The 20,987-nt window shown below is 44.1% G+C and overlaps 1 protein-coding gene across 4 annotated transcripts in view; it reads left to right on the forward strand.

The window, feature by feature from the left end:
* The first annotated feature begins 13,736 nt into the window (after positions 1-13,736).
* The window catches only part of SLC25A30 (solute carrier family 25 member 30), a 61,143-nt gene continuing 53,892 nt past the window's right edge, over positions 13,737-20,987 (forward strand). For 3 of the 4 annotated variants that reach the window (XM_053563643.1, XM_053563640.1, XM_053563644.1), the window contains exon 1: positions 13,737-13,916. The gene's annotated coding sequence lies outside the window, so the exon portion shown is untranslated. Of the gene's footprint in view, positions 13,917-15,651; positions 15,776-20,987 lie in introns of those variants that run through there. The other variant, XM_053563642.1, reaches the window with a different exon arrangement.

Consider the following 20,987-nt stretch of genomic DNA (forward strand, 5'->3'; position numbering starts at 1 on the left):
GACGCCACAGCACTCTACTCAAGGGTGACATAGTGAGACTCTGCTTCAAAAAAAGAGAAAATAAAATAAATAAATAAAATAAATAAGAATACAAAACTGGGTAAGTTTATAATTGGGGGAAAGATGAAGGCAAATTCAGTTCTAACTGAAAGGCTTACACTCAAGGCTGATATCAGAGTTGTTAGCCAAGAGAGACTTATACTAGCTCTGATTATTTTCTCTTTCTAATTTACGCTTGTGCAAGCTGTCCCGCACAAGGGCCATTGATTCTTTCATTATTCCCGAGTGATCAGTGTAAAAATAGCATTTTTTACTTAGAGCAGTGCACAACCCTTTTTTTAAAGTCCAACGTTTAATTAAGGCAAGTTCTTTGAGGAGTTTCCTCAGGCTTCAGCTGTGCGTTGACCAGCCAGCTCCCAGTATGTGGCTGGAGCAGGGCATGTTGGATGTCAGGATGATGGTGTAAAGTTCTTTCTACCTTGGTTTTAGGTGGACCAGGTTCTGATTCTAGACCTAGACTTGGTCCTCTTGATCTTCTAGAGATACAAGATGTACAGTCACAAAAGACTGGAAGTCCTCAAAGGGCGTTGCTCTATATGACTGGATTCCTGGGAGTACCGCTGGTCCTTGGCACACGTTGAACTGGCTGCAGGTGATACACTGTAGACTGCAGTCTTGACCAGGGCTGTCAGGTAGGAGATGTAGAAGTACTGACCCAGCAACTTCATTGAATACTCCTGTCACTATGGTGGCTCCTAGAATCTGGGAGATTGCTACTCGTCCGTCTGGCATCTTTATTTATCCTCTGTTTCCTGGCTCTTTTCTGCTGCTAACTATTCCTTTTCCTCCTGGGAGTAGATAGGGGTGAGCTCCAGAACCCATGGGATGAGGGGAGCTACTCGTGACCCTGTAGGGCTGAGATGAGCCCTTTTTGCCTCAGTACTAACCCTAGTGTTCTCTTTAGTGATGGTGAAAGCATTTCTTTGATGTCCACAAAAGTGCATAACTGCTACTTCCTGGGGTTTCTATACTGCCTCTAACAACTGAAGTTATCTCCTGCTGATACTTAATGTCTTTATTTTTTTCCCAGAATTTAATAGTTACTTCTCCTTGTACAATGTCCTGTGTACTCGGAGAGTCAGAAAAGCATTTAAATTTTTCCCTTGACTTAGTTCTAAGGTTCCAGTCAAGGCAATTAGCTCATCCTTCTGAGTTAATGTCCCTTGAGGGAGGGGCTTAGCCTTCACAGTCTCTGTTAAGGTGACCACTGCATACCCAGCCCACCACTCACCATGCGCTGTGACGCAGCTGCTTCCATCTACATACAAGTCTGCATCTGTCCAGGGCTGGTCACGCAAGTCAGGTCTGTTAGAGTACACATTATCTATAACTTCTGTACAGTTATGCTTAGTCTCTCTTCCACTGACTGGAAGGTGCGTGGCTTGGTTCAGAGTGTTGCATTAGAGAGTCAAAAATGTCCCTTAATGTCCATTAAGTTGACCGCAGAGTGCAGTACTTTCACTCTGAGATCCTGCCCAGAGTCAGCTTATTACCTTCTTGCACAAGGAGAGCAGTAGTGGCTAAGGCCCGTAAACAGGGTGCAGACCTTGGCCAGGACCCACCAGCTGGATTAACACACCCCCAGCCATTTTATTTTTCTCTGAGACATATGCAGTAAAGGGCTTGGCCAAGTCTGGCAGTTTTTTATTTTTTATTGTTAAATCAGCTGTGTACATTAGTGCAATCGCCTGTACCCATTCTAAGATGCACCATAGATGGGCCCCACCCATTACCCTCCCTCCACCAAAACCTCCCCCCTCCCTTCACCTTCCTTGGCCCTTTCCCCATAGTCTTGTGCTATAGTTGGGTTCAAGTCTGGCAGTTTTAATGCAGGTGCAGCTATCAGCCTCATTTTTAGCTGGGAGAAGGCATGTTCTTGTTTTCCTTCGTACTCCAAGGGCTCTCCCTCTTTTAGTTGCCTCATACAAGGCCTTAGCTAAGAGGGCAAAGTAGGGGATCTAAAGATGACAAAAGCCAATGGGGCGTAAGAATTCCTGAACCTGCTTTTGGCTCATGGAGGTAGGGAGGCGATTAATGATCTGCCTTTATTTCATGCCTAGATACTTCTACCCCTGCTGGAAAGTAAATCTTAGATAACGTACTTGCTGCTGGCAGACCTGGGCCTTCCGCTTAGACACTTTATAGCCACATACCTCTAGATGTCATAAAAGACAATCCATGCCTCGGGCGCAGCCCTCCTGGGTAGGGTGTTCTGAAAGGAGGTCCTTGACATATTGTAATAGCACACATTCTGATTCCTCAGTCAGGAATTTTTGGAGGTCACGAGTCAGCGCTTCTTTAAAAATCATGGGTGTTTTGAACCCCTGTGGCAACCTGGTCCATGTGTACTGTTTCTATGTCTGGTCTCTCTCACTGGAAAGCAAATGGCTTCTGGCTTCTTAGAGCCAGCCTTACAGTGAAAATGGCCTGGGCGGCGCCTGTGGCTCAGTCGGTAAGGCGCCGGCCCCATATACCCAGGGTGGCGGGTTCAAACCCGGCCCCGGCCAAACTGCAACCAAAAAATAGCCGGGCATTGTGGCGGGCGCCTGTAGTCCCAGCTACTCGGGAGGCTGAGGCAAGAGAATCGCTTAAGCCCAGGAGCTGGAGGTTGCTGTGAGCTGTGTGAGGCCACGACACTCTACCGAGGGCCATAAAGTGAGACTCTGTCTCTACAAAAAAAAAAAAAAGAAAATGGCCTCTTTTAAGTTCAGACAAATGGGACACTTGGCTTCTGCTGGCAGCAGATTCAGCAAAGTAGAATGCAGTGTTTACAGTTATATTATTTACTAAGAAATTCTAGGTAACATTTAATACTGCACAAGTTTTCCAGTGTAGCCAATAGGTAACTTTTGTTGAGTCTTAAGGTTTCAAAGTAAATATAATTATTATATATAATTTTATATTCTTTGGCTAGTCTCTTAGTCCCATTTAATCAATTTAGTAAAATAGTTATATCTCATTTTACGAGTTGACAGTACAGACAAGGCTGAGATTTAATACAGATAGGCCACAGCCTCTTTTTCCTCCTTTTAAACTATTTTTCTCTCTCCTATCTCTCTCTTTACTAAAGGCAAATTATAGTAGAATTAACTTATTTGCCAAAATAAACTGTACTTTCAATATACAGGGTCTGATTATTTGCATAAAGTGCAGTAAGAATAATTAATTATTAGCCATCTAGGCTCTTCTCTCCTTTAAAATTGGCTTTGCTGGAACCTTTTATAAGGAATCTCAGGCTGGACTTTTTGAAAGTCTTTAAGAGCCCAGGTTTCATCCGTGCTGTAACAGGATGATACCTGTATGCATTGGGTAAATTTTTCTTCTCTTGAGGTCCCCAAGCACATTTCCATTCCTGAACCTGTCAGCAAGTGACCTTCATTACTTACTACAGATAAGGAAAGTTACTGATGCGTATCTGGCCAGTTTTCCAAAGGGCTTTTTTATTGGCCTTATAAAGTCAACCTGAATTCCTTAATGCAGTCTGGACACCTCTGGAAATGTTATTCCAGCCAAAGCCTTGGTAAAATAATCAGTGCCTTCATTATGTTCTATAGAAACAAAACAGATTCTTATTGAACTTATGCAAATTACTGTATTGTCAGAAATTAAGAATACTTACAAATGGCTTTCAAATTCTAGAAAAATCAAGGAGAGAGAAAAATGTTTCAAATTCTGCTCATAAGTACATATATTGCTTGAAAAGTTACAAATAGCTCGAAAGACAGAAAATTATTTTCTTGACTTTTGGAAAACAGAACACAGACAGAATCAACAATATTTCGAACAAAAAGCCATTAGAAACTAGTCCAGTTACACGTAACTGATTTCTGTTTTTTATGAAGTTAAGTTAGCAATACTTATAGACATGTTATCTTTTTAATGAAAGTTCTAAAAATCTGCTTTTAGTCCGAAGGTATTTAATTTTTAAAAACATCAATAATTTGAATTCGAGAGAATTCGTTGGCCTCTCTTAATATTTCTTTTCCTTTTTAGGACAAACTTTGGACTTGGTCAGTTATAAAAGAACACTTTTTTAGATGAATTAAAATTATTACCGATAATATATGTTAGGACAGATCAATGTCTTATATGTTAGGACAGATCAGTGCTTTATACATTGGAACATATATAACTATAATCCACACAAAATTAATCACCATTTCATATTTGACAATGTTTCTTACATATTTTTAACAAATTAAAAAAGTTTAATTTGTTTTCTCATGACTTTCAGTGGTCTTAATATTTCAAGAAGACCAAATTTAAAGTTGTTGTTGTTGCCCTGGGCCAAGTTTGAATCCGCCAGTCTCAGTGCATGTGGCCGGCGTTGCAACCACTGCTCTACAGGCACCAAGCCCCAGATTTAGAGTTTTGATTTTGGAAGGTTTATCAAATATCAAAGGCTTAAAATATTTATTCAAATTAAATTACAAGCCAAAAGATTTTAAAGGAAATACATAGTCAACTGGATCACATGTAAAACATCTTCACAAATTCCCTTTTATGAGCAATTTAACCTTCACAGACAATCTACAAACTTTCTAAACTTTCTTTAACTTTTGCCCTGCCTTTCACTTTACACAACCATTCTGTTTCAGGACAAAATTTATCACACAAGATTCTTTCTTTACACAACGCCATTCTCTTTTCTATCTAATTTCTCTTACTCTCAAAAACTCACTTTCTATAAAACAGGATCCCAGTTTACCATGAAGTCACCCATTCATTCAGCCAAACTGATAATTAGAAGGTTTAAAAGGCAAGAATCTTATCTTTTGACACAGATTCGGTTTGTAAAAATATTTTTCTATTTATACAAATTGCTAATGGCAAAGGGCTAATAATAAAGGCCCTTTATTATTGAGCTTTACCCAGGCATGGAGATTCCGGCAGCAATGCTGTAACACTCCGGAGGCGGCCCGCCCCGCAAAGGGTGGGGGCCCCGAGCTCTTTCCTTGCCAGGCCTTCTCAACCATCTTGGAGCCGCCCTGCGGCAGCTGGTCACCAGCCAGGACACCCGCCTCGCTTTCATGCGACTCACACACATGTTAGACTTCTTGGTCCAGGTTTCAAGACAGGTGGGGTGGGTAGCCAACATGGCCACTGACCCCGTGTACTTGCTTGGCTTTTTTTTTTTTTTTTTTTTTCTCAAGTGGTCCTTGGAGAGAAAAAAAAGTCCTCCAGGCCCCAAAGCGTGACCCGCCCCTGCCCTCACTGCATCCCGCCCCATCATCACCAGGACGGAGGGTTAACGCAAAGTGGGTGGGGAGAGCAGTTGCACTGTGGGAGGGGTTGCCCGCCCCCCAGGAGAGCACCATCCAACCCCTGCCGGGGGAGATGTTCAGCAAGGGGTGATACAAAGGAGGGGCAAAGTAAATATTGGTTTGCACTATCCTGCAAAACGGAGTAAAGCTGCGCAAAAGGTTTGTGGGGTTAGGGACTGGGAAGTGCTTTCAGCCAGGGAGGGGGAGATGAAAAGTTCCCTCTGGAGGCCGGCCAACATTGAAGGTTGGCCACTAGGTCCTGCAAAAAACGTATCAGTTTAGCTCTCTCTTTTTTTTTTTTCTTCACCACAAGTCCCAAATTTTGGGCTCTGATTTCAGCCACACTAAAATTCCAATGTAATACAAGAGACATACACACTGAAGACATACAAATCCATGGCCAACAGAAACCATAGGACGACCGTCTCTGACCATGCTGTGGGCCTGACCCGCTTGGTCCACCCAGAAAAACTACAAGAGAGCCTGTGTCCACACCATGCGCCGAGGGTTCCTCATCTGGGGATGGGGGGGCAAGGTCCCTTCCAGAAGGGGCTGGAACGTCTTCTTGGCACCCCTAGCCGGCAGCCTCCAGTGCGTCCACTTTGACTTTACACCAACCATCTTTACAGATTCCAGACTTCCAAAAACAACCATGGTAGACAAGACAGACAGACATTTACCACACAGCGGCTTTTTGGGTTGATGTCCTCAGGGATCTTAGGGGACTTCCCAGCCAATGCACCAAATGTTGTGCCCAGATCTCGAAATCTCCCACAAAGACCACTAAGGAGCCAAGTCCAGTGCAAAAGCAAAAAAGCCGTTTTATTGCAAACTCCAGCTTGGGCCCCCCTGGGTCTCCGTTACAACGGATCGGAGCCAGGAGCCCCGAGCTCTGGAGCAGGGTTTTTTTATGGTCCCGTGCAGTGGGTGGGTGTGCACAGCTTGAAACAAAGGGGGCGCTTCTGGATTGGTTAGGTGGGGGGGGTCCCTGATTGGTGGGCAGTCGTCTCATGATTCTGGGGAATTGCCTGGGCTTGCCTGAAAGGTGAAACTTATTGAGTGAAATGGCTGGGGGTGGGGGGAGAGAAACTTTTAAGATGGCGCTGGTCTGGTTCTTTCAAGATCAGTTAATGAAAACTCAGGGAAGGGACCAGAGATAATTATTTTCTTCTTTGGTGGGTCTGGACTTCAGAGAATAGCTTCTTCCTGTGCTTTGGGAGGGACAGAGGACTGGGAAATGAGAGTGGGGACAGCTCACAGAGGGCTTGAGGGTTCCTCAGTTCAGCTGGTCAAAGCACTTTATTCAGGGGTATCCGTTTCTGAGCCCCAACAAAGGGTAGCTCCCGAGTCCTGGGTCCCACTCTGCCATCTCTTCAAGATAAACAGTAAGTCTCAATTCCTCAGACGATCCGAGCTATTGAATCGATCGTTAGTTAAATGACTATGTAACTCTGGACAGACTTAGAATTCAATATAGAAACGATGAGCTACATGAAACCCATACTACTCATATTTTGTAGTATTAACCATTAAGTATAAGACAACCTGCATGTATTTGCTATTTATGTGAAATATAATAGTAAAGACAGAAATTACCCTCTTTAGAGAACCTCACAGATTACCTTGTGATTTCAATTTAAAATGTGCAATTGGTTTTATACACGTGATTTTAAAACTGCAAGTACAAGAGAATCTGGTAAAAGTGTGTGGACGGCACTGTCGTGTTAAGAGAATTGTGTTGCAAATCTGTCCGTCAGGCTGCCAGGTCTTTGTGAGGGTGTCACAATAGCTGCTTATGCCACTGCCGGCTGTTCCAAGGCTGTGCTGTCTCCCTTCACTGAACAAGCTAAGGACACAGTATCTAATGCACAACTGAGGCCAGACCAGAATATGTAAATGGAAATTCTGCCAAAGACTAGAGTAGGGGTCAGCAAACATTTGCTGTAAAGAACCTGATTGTAAATATTTTACTCCTTGGGGCCCAGGAGGCAAAATAGAGAATATTGTGTAGATACTTAGATACTTACATAATCATTTAAAATGTAACCTTTTTTTGAGACAGAGTCTCCTGTTAGAGTGCAATAGCGTGATCATAGCTCACAGCAACCTCAAACTCCTGGGTTGAAGAGATTCTCTTACCTCAGCCTCCCAAGTAGCCGGGACTACAGGAGCCTGCCACCATGCCTGGCTAATTTTTCAAGTTTTAGTAAAGATGGGGATCTCACTCTTTTTTTTTCCTGCAGTTTTTAGCCGCGGCTGGGTTTGAACCCACCACCTTTGGCATATGGGGCTGGCGCCCTACTCCTTTGAGCCACAGGTGCTGCCCCGGGATCTCACCCTTGCTCAGGCTGGTCTCAAATTCCTGACCTCAAGTGATCCTCCCTTCTCACCTTCACAGAGGTCTAGGATTAAAGGAGTGAGCCGCTATGCCCAGACTAAATTTACCTCTGAGAACTAGCCATTAAAAAAGAAAAAAGTAAAGAAAGTAATACAATGAAATCATTAAAAAAAAAATTCTTAGCCTTGGGCTATGCCAAAATAGGTAACGGGAAGGATTTGGTCTATGGACCATAGGTTGCTGTGATCCCTGGGCATAAAAATTATGCAGAGAGTAACATAAAGTTAAATCAATTATGTTTTCAAGGACAGCTCATGAGCTGTGGAGTACAGCTAAGGAAGCAGACGTGCTTTGGACAGAACTTACATCCATGTGATATCAATGGGGAAGGGATAGAACATTTGATAAAGCCTTTCTTTTTTTTTTTTTTTTTTTGTAGAGACAGAGTCTCACTTTATGGCCCTTGGTAGAGTGCCATGGCATCATATAGCTCACAGCAACCTCCAACTCCTGGGCTTAAGCGATTCTCTTGCCTCAGCCTCCCGAGTAGCTGGGACTACAGGCACCCGCCACAACGCCCGGCTATTTTTTGGTTGCAGTTCAGCCGGGGCCAGGTTTGAACCCACCACCCTCAGTATATGGGGCCAGCGCCTTACCGACTGAGCCACAGGCGCCGCCCTGATAAAGCCTTTCTTGGCCTCTGTCTCTTACCTCTCCCAAATGATGTGGGCTCTCCAAATGTGCTTATATTTTTGGGTGCCCATCATACTAGGGGTATGCTGAGGACCTGGAATACAGAGTGAGCAAGACTGGTCTCTACCCCACGGAGCTCATTGTCCTGTGGGATGACAAGAAAATCATTCTACTGAAGTCTCATTCTGTCGCCTGGGTTAGAGTGCCATGGCCTCAGCCTACCTCACAGCAACCTCACACTCCTGGGTTCAAAGGATCCTCATGCCTCAGCCTCCTGAGCACTGGGACTAGGGGCACACACTACCACACCAGGCTAATTTTTCTGATTTAGTAGAGACAGGGTTTCACTCTTGCTCATACTGGCCACTGGTCTTGAACTCCTGAGCACAAGGGATCCTCCTACCTTGGCCTCCCAGAGTGTTAGAATTATGGGCTTGAGCCACTGCCCGGTCCCAGTAACAGTTCTGACTGCAGCATGGATGTGTGTAGGAACAGGCATCTCCTCCACACAGCTTTTAAAGATTAGGAGAGACTTCCTGAAGAAGATGTCCAAAGTGAGACCTGGAGGATGAGAAGGAATTAGTGAGAGAAAGAACTCAGTGGTGCCAAACTGTGGACATAAAAGGGAGTGTTGCCACGTTTGGTGAGCTGTGAGTATTTTATATAACCACTCACTGACTTACACAAAATATCTGTTCTCAACAAAGTACCTGTAACCAGGTTTATTTATTTATTATTATTATTTTGGTATTTATATATTATTATTATTATTATTATTTTTTGGTATCGCCCTTCAGTAGAGTGCCGTGGTGCCACACAGCTCACAGCAACTTCCAACTCCTGGGCTTAGGTGATTCTCTTGCCTCAGCCTCCTGAATAGTTGGGACTACAGGCGCCTGCACAACACCTGGCTATTTTTTTGTTGTTGTTGTTGTTGCAGTTTGGCCGGGGCTGGGTTTGAACCTGCCACCCTCCGTATATGGGGCTGGCACCCTACCCACTGAGCCACAGGTGCCGCCCTGTAACCAGGTTTTCAACCAATGTTTGTAGAAACATTTCTATAAAACGAGGTTTCTCAAACTTCTGTGTTGTGGGAGCCTGTCCCGGGCATTGTAGGATGTTCAGCAGTATCCCTGGTCCATACCCGCTAGATAGTAGCAAGCATCCAGTTGTGATAATCAAAAAACTCCAGACATTGTGAGATACCTCCTCGAGAACTAGGCAATAAGATATAATGATAAAGAATTTCACTGTCCCATTCCCAGTATACCAGCTGGGAACACCGACCCATTAGGTGTCCTTGTTAAGAGTAGGTATGGCTCATTATTCTTTTATTTTGCCAATGGGCAGGAGTGACCAGACATCTCAGTCAGATGCAATCAACCTGTGAAGGCTACTCCTAAAATGGTCTGATTAAGGCCTTTTATTCTGCCTGGCACCAAGCATACAGAAAAACCCAAGAGACTTTCCCAACATGATATCAGGCCATATTACGATGTATCGGCTTCATTCCTACAGTTCACTGTTTCTTTTCTTTTCTTTTTTTTTTTTTCAGCTTTCTTGTTCATTCTTCTTCGTTTGAAGTACTTTTTTTTGTTGTTGTTGTTCATTTTCTTTCTTCTTCTTCTTCTTTTTTAATGTTCTTCCTTTGGTGATGCTCTTTCCCGTTGCCTCCCCAGTAGCTGGGATTACAGACGCCCACCACAACGTCTAGCTGTTTTTGATGTTAGTAGAGATGGGGTCTTACTCTGGCTCTCTGTTGCTCATACTGGTCTCGAACCTCTGAGCTCAGGCAATCCACCCGCCTTGGCCTCGCACAGCACTGGGACTACAGGTGTGAGCCACCACACCCGGCCCAGTTCACTGTTTCTTAAATTCAAGCTGACTGCAATGAATTTGTTATTCCTTATTGCTAAACAGCACAAACATAACCGCTAAGATGATGAAAACCACGACAACGGTGAGGAATGGACCTGCTTGCCTCGCTCCTTATGGGGATTGACCTCTGGCTTCATTCACCTCGGGGAATGTGGTACTGGCTTTTAGCTGTGCGGACCTCATTCTTGCAAACAGTGGCGTATACAGTGTGCTAGTAAAAGGCCCACATATCGATGAGACTAACATCTAGCTACTGAAGAAGTGCCTCTGTGGCCAGCCTTTAGAATGCAGGGGTGAGAGGCAGGTGCTTGGGTTTGGAGGATGGGGAACTGGATTCCCGTGGTTGAAGAGCTCTAAAGACCACATGGTTAGGGGTCTTACTCTTAATCCTGAGGACACAAGAACTTTTTATTTTTATTTTATTTTTTATTATTGTTTCAGGTTAATTTGAGGGTACAAAGAATTAGGTTACAATGTTTGCATTTGAGGTAGAGTCCCCCTTATATTTATGTCCTGCCCCCAAGAGGCGTGCTATGTACCCTAACGATTGTGCCTATTAAGTGGGAGCACACCCATTCCTCTCCCTTCTCTCCTCTCCCCATTCCCTTGTTTCCCCCACCCCACCACTCAACAAAAATTGATTTGAGTTTTCACCATGAAGAATTTTTAGCTGGCGAATGACGTGGCTGAATGAATTCAGATTATTACTTTGGAAGACAGCACTTACATTTCAGGAAGTGTGTTTGTACACACATCGCCTCAGTTAACATTCTGTAGGTAGGTATTGTTTCTCTTTTACAACTGAGGACTGCTGAGATGTTAATCAACCAAGACCAGAGAGCAATACAGTTGTGTCCAGGACTGAGTAGAACCTAGGTCTTCAACTCTACATTGCCACGAGAGTGTGTTTCCTGCAGTCAGATAAAAACATATACAAAGAGCTGGTGCTGGGGGAAAGTTGAAGACAAAGAATAGACAAAAAATGAGTTGTATCCAACAGGGACTAGCACTGAATAGTTAGTAGATACATTTCTAGATTTACCATTTCTTTTTTGCTATTCTCATAGTTTCTAAACTGGTTTTGCTGCTATAAGCAAGTTACTATTCCCTAGACATGTGGTTCCAACTCAGGCACCAAGACCCTTGGGGGGACTCAAGGTCATTGCAAGAGGTCCTCAAGTTCAATATGCATTTTTATAACAGACACTAAAAATATTACCATCAAGGCTTGGTGCCCAGCCTCAGTGGTAGCTCAGTGGCTAGGGCGCCAGCCATATACACAGGCAGCTGGTGGATTCAAACCTAGCCTGGGCCTGCTAAACAACAATGACAACTACCAAAAAAAAAAAAAAATAGCTGGGTGTTGTGGCTGGTGCCTATAGTCCCAGCTACTTGGGAGGCTGAGGCAAGAGAATCACGTAAGCCCAAAAGTTTGAGGTTGCTGTGAGCTGTGACACCACGGCACTCTACTTAGGGCAACATAGCGAGACTCTGTCTCAAAACAGAAAAAAAAAAGTCATGGCTCAGCGCCTGTGGCTAAGGCACCAGCCACATACACCTGAGTGGGCGGGTTCAAATCCAGCCTGGGCCTGCCAAACAACAATGACAGCTGAAACAAAAAAATAGCTGCGTGTTGTGGCAGGCGCCTGTAATCCCAGCTGCTTGGAAGGTGGAGGCAGGAGAATCGCTTGAGCCCAGGAGTTGGAGGTTGCTGTGAGCTGTGATGTCACAGTACTCTACTCAGGGTGACGGCTTGAGGCTTTTTCTCAAAAAAAAAAAAAAAAAGGCATGTATTTATTTCTTCACCCTGGAAAGAAGAACATTCCAAAGAACTCCCCCCATACGTCTCTGGCCTGGTTTTATGGCCAGGATTCAGGTGACACTTTAAACTGTCCAAACTGTATTGATTTCGAAACAAAGTGTGGACAAAAATCCAAGGACTCACCTAGAGTTCAAGCTGGAGAATGGGGAAGAGATTGTTTAAACCCAACCTGGGGCCTGAGCTGAAGAAACTGGAGAAGGAAACAGAGAGATGGCTCTGGGCTCTGGTTCTGGTGCAGGCTGCCAACCTCATGAAAACTCTGTTCCCTCTGTAAGATGGAAATAACACTTCTTTGGCTTGACTGACCAAATGAATGTAAAGATTCCTAACATAGCACTCTGTGTCAGTCCACGTAAGTTTTACTCGTGAATTTACTCTCTGACGTGGCAATCCCACTACTTGGAATTTACCCTAAAGCCACACCCCTTCCCAAAAAGGATATGTCTGCTCATTATATCATTATTGTCATAGCAAAATATTGTAGACAACCTATAGGTCACTTACGAGAGCTGTCTGGAAAATATCCAGCTATTATTAAGATTAATGAGAACAATTAAATGGCTACTTTCCAGATTTCTCTCATATCTTAGTTTTCAAGTTCTGCATAGTACAAAGGTCACTAAGAAAGTTTTGAGACACACTCTGTTGTGATCCATTATTTCACTTCTAAGAAACAGTAGTTAACAGTGTTCTTTCTGATTCTCCCGAGCAAGTTTGAACTTGGTTGGCTTACCAGTGTTGCTATGAGGGCTTCATTTGTCTCTGTCCACACAGATTTTACATTTCTTGATTTTTGTGTGTCTCAGAACATTTGTAATGACCCATGTACATCACCGCAAATTTAGAGGCTTAAAACCTCAGCCATTTATTGGCTTATGGTTCTGTAGATCAGTGGCGTGGTGTGTCTGGGTTCTGTACTTGTTACCACAGGCTGGAAATCAAGGTGTTGGCTGGGCTTAGTTTTCTTCTAGAAAAATGAGGACAATGGCTGTTTCCAAGTGTCTCCTCAATGTTGGCAGGATGGTAGGACTGAGGTTGCTGGTTCCTTCCTGGATGCTGGCTTCTAGAGGCGTGCAATGGCACATCAAATCCGTCTTGTGATTTGAATTTCTGAATTCCACTTCTGTGATCAGCAGAAGAAAATGTGTTGTTTTAAAGGGCTCATGTGATTACCTAAGGTCCACTGGATAATTTCTTTATCAGAGGATCAACTAATTTGAGACCTTCTTTTCATATTCAAAATCCTTTCACAGCAGGGTTGAGATTATTGTTGGATTGAATAACTGTGAGAAAGTGTGCACATTCCAGGGGCCAAGAATCTTGGAGAATTCTGCCTGTCACATCACAGGAAGCTGAATGAATAACCCAGGGTCTATTCATGCCATGAGAACTATCCTGCAGTAATAAAGGATGGGGAAGACCGCTGGGAACCGCGGAGTGATTTGCAGAATATGTTATATATTGTTAAGAGAAAAAGGCATGGTGGAATAAAGTGTGCTACCTTTCGTGTAACAAGAGAGGAAGTAAGAAAAAAAATTTATTGTGGTAGGCAGCCTCTAAGATGGCACCCTGCATCACAGTATTTACATTCTTATGCAATCCTTTCCCCTGGAATGTGGGATGGGCTTATTGACTCACTTTTACCAAATAGAACACAACAGAGGTAGGGGAATGTCACTGCTAGATTAGGTTACAAACTGTGGCTTCTGTCTTGAAAGCTCTCCCTTTCTCTCTCCAGGGTGAAGCAAGCTGCTATGTTGTGAGTAGTTTTATGAAGAGGCCCATGTTTTGAGAAACTCATGTCTTTAGCTGTTGTGAGTTGAATTGTGCACACCTCCCACCATCTGCCAGAAAAAAAGAGGTATGTTCAATTCCTAACCTTAACTGGTGCCTGTGAATATGACTTTATTTGGAAAAACGTTCTTTGTAGAGGTGATCAAGTTAGAGGAAGTTATACTGAATTGGGGCATGACTGACGTCCTTATAAGAAGGAAATTAGAGCATTAGAGTACAGACAAAATAAAAGATCATGTAAAGGCAGAGGCAGAGGCTGGAATGATGCAGCTGCAAACTAAGGAATGCTATGGATTGCCAGCAACTGCCAAAAGCTAGAAGAGAGGCAAGGAAGGATTCTCTCTTTGAGCCCGCAGAGAGATGTTCCTGCCCACACCATCATTTCAGATTTTTAGCCTTCAGAACTGTGAGAAATAAATTCCTGTTTTTTTTTTAAGCCATCCAGCTTACAGTAATTGTTTATGGCAGCCTCAGGAAATGAATACATCACCCAACGGCCAGTGAGGACCTGAAGGCTGCCAACAGCCAGGTTGCATGAGCTTGGAGGTGGATCCTCTCCCAGTCAAGCCTGGGGACATACCCCAGGTGACAACTTGATTGCAGCCTTGTTAGAAACCTGGAGTCAGAGGTACCGACCAAAGCCACTCCTGGGTTTCTGACCCACAGAAACTCTGAGATAATAAGGATTTGTTGTGTTAAACTGATACATTTTGCAATAGTTTGTTATATGGCAATAGATAACACACACACATATCACACCAATTCTTAATCTCAAGAGGTAATAGAAGAATAATCTACAAACTGATAATGGTCAGTTACTAACAGGTGAGTGGGAATGAGTGCAAGGAATAAAGAATGAGAGTAAACTTTCTCTAAGTGTAACTTGAGTAAGATTTGGTTTTGACTATTAAGAAATGAGGGGCGGCGCCTGTGGCTCAGTCGGTAGGGCGCCGGCCCCATATACCGAGGGTGGCGGGTTCAAACCCGGCCCCGGCCAAACTGCAACCAAAAAATAGCCGGGCGTTGTGGCGGGCGCCTGTAGTCCCAGCTACTCGGGAGGCTGAGGCAAGAGAATCCCTTAAGCCCAGGAGTTGGAGATTGCTGTGAGCTGTGTGACGCCACGGCACTCTACCAAGGGCCACAAAGTGAGACTCTGTTTTTACAAAAAAAAAAAAAAAAGAAATGAGTATAATTGTGAGGGATGTGTTACTTTGTTCAATGCAAGCATTTCACATTGTATATAGAAGCAGTACCCTGAACCCCATAAATGCATCAATATACAAAGTTATGATTTAATAAAAAATAATAATTAAAAAAAAATAAAAGATTTGGTTTTGGGCGGGGCCTGTGGCTCAGTGAGCAGGGCGCCGACCCCGGCCCCATATACCAATGGTGGTGGATTCAAACCCAGCCCCGGCCAAACTGCAACAAAAAACATAGCTGGAGGCTGAGGCAAGAGAATCGCCTAAACCCAGGAGTTGGAGTTTACTTCCTTCTGATTGTGGGGGTTTACGGGGACGTAGGGAGCCAGCCCCCTGAGAAGGAGCCTTTTCCGTAGATTTCGTCGCTTTTAGCAAGTTTAGTTTCTCTTTTACCGCCAAGTCGAGACTCAAAGTTGAAAGCCGTGTCATTGATCCCGGAGCAGCTCAAGCGTTAGATCCCGAAAGGGAATACGCCTGGCTCAGGGCGGCCGGGGCCGTGACCTGGCCTGACTGGTGCCGACCGGGACCAATGGGAGCTGAGGAAGCGGGCGGGGCCGTGGGGGCGGGGCCGTGGGGGCGGGGCCGAAGTGGGGCTGCGCGCAAGCGCCGGGGTCGGCGGGGCTCTCGGCTGTCTTATCGTCTCCTCGCACGCGGCCTCCGGCTCTCCGGCTGCCCCAGATCCGTGGGGAAGAGGTGGGGTCATTCCCGCTGCAGCTGCCGCGGGGTAAGTGCCTGGCCGGCGCCTCCTCCTGTCCGTTCCGCCTTTCCCTGGGACGCCTGGAACCCGGAGCTGGGAGTTGTTGAGGCTGCGGTCTTCGGAGAACCCATGGGATGCCGGGTGTGCTTACCGCTGCCTGTGCTCTCCAGTTCGCCGGCACCGGCGACGGGGACTCGGCCCTGCTCCTCGGGCTGCTGCCATTTCAGGGCGGGTCCTGCAGGGTGCTCACTGTAGTTGGTGTCGGGCGGTCCCTGTTCAGCATCATTAAGATCCCCTTCGAGCTTTCGGCGTGTGCTCCGCAGTTTGCTGCTTCTGCTTGCGCGTCCCTCCGGCTCGTAGGTTCATTCAGTCTGTGCAGCCAGAGCTCCGGCGAGCTTCCTACTCTGAGAAAGGGAACTAACTACACTTGGAATTGCTCGTAGAACGTGCCAGGTTGGGTTGCATTTGTTGGGACTGGTTGAATGAATTTGCTCGCAAAGTTAACGTAGCTCTGGGTTTTAAGGCCTTTCTAGATGTAATTTCACGTAAAGCAGCGGCGATGGTCAGCTTTATTGTTCCGGTGGAAGAATCGCAAAGCAATGTCAGATCTGCTGTTCGGATTCTACGTTCGTCTTACTTGTGTAGTGAGAAAGTTGAAAGGCGTGCATTTGGTTTAGGCTTTGCCACTGCCTTGGGCTCAGTTCATATGCAATGAGATGATTGCTAAGGTTCCATTTAAACCCTAGGTTTTGTACGTTTGTGATGAGCTTATTTTTTGTTCTACATCTTTAAAAACAATAGGAATTTTTTTGTTAAAGAAAACAAAAAAAATTAAAAAGAATAGGAAATTGGAAAAGGTTATGATAAGGCAGTCCGGCAAGAAAGGAAAATTTAGGAGAGCACAGACGTTTGTTTAGGGACTGTGATTACAGTTTAAGATAGCACACTGAAAAGGGAACAGAAAGTAAAATAGAACTTATCAAGAATTAACTATATCAGAGAAATTTGCAGAGCTTTCAGAAGCAGGGGCAGCAAGTACTATATTTAATTACCTCTTTTATTTTTAGAGACAGAGTCTCACTTTGTCACCTTCGGTAGAGTACTGTGGCATCACAGCTCACAGCAACCTCAAGCTCTTGGGCTTAAGCGATTCTCTTGCCTCAGCCTCCCGAGTAGCTGGGACTGCAGGTGCCTGCCACAACGTTCTGCTATTTATTTGTTGTATTTGCCATTATTTGGCAGGCCCAGGCTGGGTTTGAACCCACCAGCCCCAGTGTATGTGTCTGGCGCCCTAGCCACTGAGCTACAGGCGCCCACCCAGCCAACCAATATTTTTTAACAGCTATTGGAAGATAGTGTTTGGCCGCAAAGAAGCATATAGAGGAAAAGATTATATGATCCTTCAGAGAGACCTTAGTCTGAATATTCCATAGCTGTGACTAGGGAGAGTCACTTTTCTTTGCTAATGTTCTTTACTTACTTGTGACGTGTGGAGATTGATACCTATTTTATAACATATCGAGCATTAAATAAAGTCATTTGTGTGGAAAGTGTATAACAATGCCTGACAGCAGGTATTTGACAATGGCAACTATTTATTTTATTTTATTTTTTTTACAGTTTTTGGCCGGGGCTGGGTTTGAACCTGCTACCTCCAGCATATGGGGCCGGTGCCCTACTCCTTTGAGCCATAGGCGCTGCCCAGCAAGTATTTATTTTTATTATTTTTTTATTTTTTGCAGGTCTTGGCTGGGTTCGAACCTGCCAACCCTGGTGCACGGGGCCAGCACTCTAACCATTGAACTACGGGTGCCTAGCCTTATGACAGCTATTACTGTTAGTATTGTTCATAATGCAGCAAAGAGAAGTGGTCCCTGGGTTTTAGTGTAGCTTAGAGAGTGTGGCTGAAAGAGGAACGCAAAGTGGGAAGGCACGGCATCTACAGCCACTGCCTGACACTGGAATTTCTGTGGAGTTGTAATCCCTTCCCAGAGATGCTGCCCAGAGACTAGTGACTGCTAATAAGGACACATTAATCTCTTGACTGTCTTGGCCTGTCAGTCTTGGCTCTTCAGTAGGTAGAGTTGAAATTTTTCCAAAAACTATACGTGGAAGTTAAGGAGTGTATGTGTGTGTGTGTGTGTGTGTGTGTGTGTGTGTGTGTGTGTGTGTGTGTGTGTGTGGAACGTCTCCAAAGGAACTAAAAAACTAAGTAATAAGTTAGTTTATGGAACAGAGATTTCAGCCTAAAATATCTGAAACCCTACCATAGCTTGCTATGGCCAGTGTAGCTTGGTGGACATATGCTCACCTACTCCAGTCTTAACTAAAATCTTCTCTTGTTTGATGTTTGTCCGACTACTGAGACTGTCTGGTTCTTATTTAAGCCAAATTATTCTTTTACTCAGTGAACATTAACTTGGGCATACCCCGTAGTCTTAACTGTTTAGGGATCTAGTCCTGGACTTTGGAAACAAAAAGAGAATTGCTCTAACTAGCTGACTTTCAAAAATTATAATTGAGATGATCACACATGTGCACAGAAGGAAGTAAAACTCAGTAGAAATCAAATAGGGGAGGCAGAAGGAAGGGATGGGTGAAAAACTATCTAGGGGGGTGCAGTGGACACGCTGGGTGATGGGTACACAGCCCTGACTCAGGCATTACAAAAGTGATCCATGTAACCAAAAAATTTGTACTTCTGTAATAGTTTGAAATAAAAAAAAAAAATTGGAATTGAATAGAAAGTTGTTTTTTTCTTGTACTTCAGCCAGGGGTGCTGATACAGGAGTGGACAGTCATTTGTTAGAATATAATTTTTAATTTGGCAGAACCTCTGAATAGGAACTTATGGATATGATTCATCCTACATGATTCAAAACTGTGAAGAGGCAATTCCACAGTAAGCCTCTGGGTTTTAACCTGATTAACTAAAAACTTAATACCAAAGCTAACAGAGGAAAAAGTAGCCAAACTCACTAAAACTAAGCTAGCAAAACAAATATAAGTAGTGGCAGAAAACCAGAAAGTTAGTGAGATAACAGAGGTCACATAGCAGCATAGTTAATAATGTTTTTAAAATTAAAGATTAATTATAATCTCATTTTTCTTAAATTTTTGCAGACACATTAGAGAATGTTTTGTGTGTAGTATGCGTATCTCCATGTATGTATACATTTATATTCATTGCAGAAAAAAATTACTGCTGAGTAAGATGAATAAAAAGGGTCAGGCTAGGCTGGGCACAGTGGCTCATGCCTGTAATCCTAGCACTCTGGGAGGCCGAGGCCGGTGGATTGCCTGAGTTCAGGAGTTTGAGAGTAGGCAAAGTCAGAGTGAGACCTCGTCTCTAAAAAAAAAAAAAAAAAATAGCTGGGTGTTGTAGTGGGCACCTGTGGTTCCAGGTACTTGGGACACTGAGACAAGAGAATTGCTTGAACCCAAGAGTTTGAGGTTGCTGTGAGCTGTGACACCATAGCACTTTACCCAGGGCCGCAGAGTGAGACTGTTAAAAAAAAAAAAAGTCAGGCTGGGTACTGTGGCTCATTTATGCCTGTAATCCTAGCACTTTGGAAGGCTGAGGCAGAAGGATCACTTGAGGCCAGGATTTAGAGACCAGTCCGGGCAACATAGTGAGACCCTGTCTCTACAAAAAATTGAAAAAAGGTGGTTCTCTTGTAATCCTAGTACTCTGGAAGGCTGAGGTGGATGGATTGCCTAAGCTCAGGATTTGGAGACCAACCTGAGCAAGAGCAGTCAGACCCTGTCTCTGAAACTAGCCAGGTGTTGTGGTGGTCACCTAGATAGAGTCTCAGCTATTTGGGAGGCTGAGGAAAGAGAATTGCTTGAACCCAAGAGGTTTTTTTTTTTTTTTGAGACAAAGTCTCACTTTGTCACCCTGCGTGGAGTGCCATGGCAAGCCCAAGAGTTTGAGATAGCTGTGAGCTCACCCTCTCCACCAAGGGTTACAAAGTGAGACTATCTCAAAAAAAAAAGTAAAAAAAAATTGGAATCAATCATAATGTCACTGAGAATTAAGTACTTAAAACAGGAAGTTAAGTGATCACTCTGTCCCATGGAATGAATTGGCCATCATTTTAACTCATTTTTAGTAGGACATAGATGCTGGGCTGCGTCTTGAGATCTTCCTTTAATATGTGGAGCCCTGATGTCTTTTAAGAAGTTTGGAAGTCAGGTTAAGAACCGCTAATAAGGAAGCCTGTGTTCCACACAAGTGCTTGATGTAAATATAGTGTCACCCTCCCAAAATAAGCATCATTATGGGGACTGGAGGAGCATGGAATGGGAGCAACTGCTTAATGGTTTCTTTCTGGGGTGATGAAAATATTTTGGAGCTAGATAAAGTGGTGACTGCACTACATTGAGAATGTACTGAGTGCCGCTGAATCGTTCACTTTAAAATGGTTTGTTTTATGTTTATGTGAATTTCCCTTAAATAACCTCCCTCAGGCTCAGCGCCCGTAGCTCAGTGATTAGGGCGCAGGCCACAGAAACTGAGGCTGACAGGTTCGAGCCCAGCCTGGGCCAGCTAAAACAACAATGGCAACTGCAACAACCACAAAAAGCTGGGTATTATGGCGGGCACCTGTAGTCCCAGCTACTTGGGAGGCTGAGGCAAGAGAATTGCTTAAGCCCAAGAGTTTGAGGTTGCTGTGAGCTGTGATGCCATGGCACTCTACCCAGGATGACAAAGTGAGACTCTGTCTCAAAAAAAAAAAAAAAAAAAAACAGTCACATGAGTACTATCTTTATGTATTATTTCTTAGAAAAATTAATTAATTGCTGTTTAGATCGAATATTATATTTTTTCTTAAGATTTTCTTTTTTCCTTTTAGTATAGATAGGGTCTTGTTCTGTTGCCCAGGCTGGACTTGAGCTCATGGCCTCAAGTGTTCTTCCAGAGTCCTGGGATTACCAGTGTGAACTACCATGCTTGGCAAGATTTTTCTTTTAAATTAAGCATATTAGTTTTGTTTAGAAGATGAATGAATGAATTGGCCGTCATTTTAACTCATTTTCAGTAAGGACATAGATGCTTGGGCTGCATCCCTGAGATCTTCATTTAATAGGTGAAATCTTGGTGTCTTTTAAGAAGCTTGGAAGCCAGGTTAGTAATACTTTCTCTCTAATTAAAATTAATAGAATATCTGGCTCTGCGCCTGTGGCTCAAACGGCTAGGACGCCAGCCACATACACCTGAGCTGGCAGTTTCGAATCC

The sequence above is a fragment of the Nycticebus coucang genome, chromosome 15, assembly GCF_027406575.1.
Source record: "Nycticebus coucang isolate mNycCou1 chromosome 15, mNycCou1.pri, whole genome shotgun sequence".
NCBI lineage: Eukaryota > Metazoa > Chordata > Mammalia > Primates > Lorisidae > Nycticebus > Nycticebus coucang.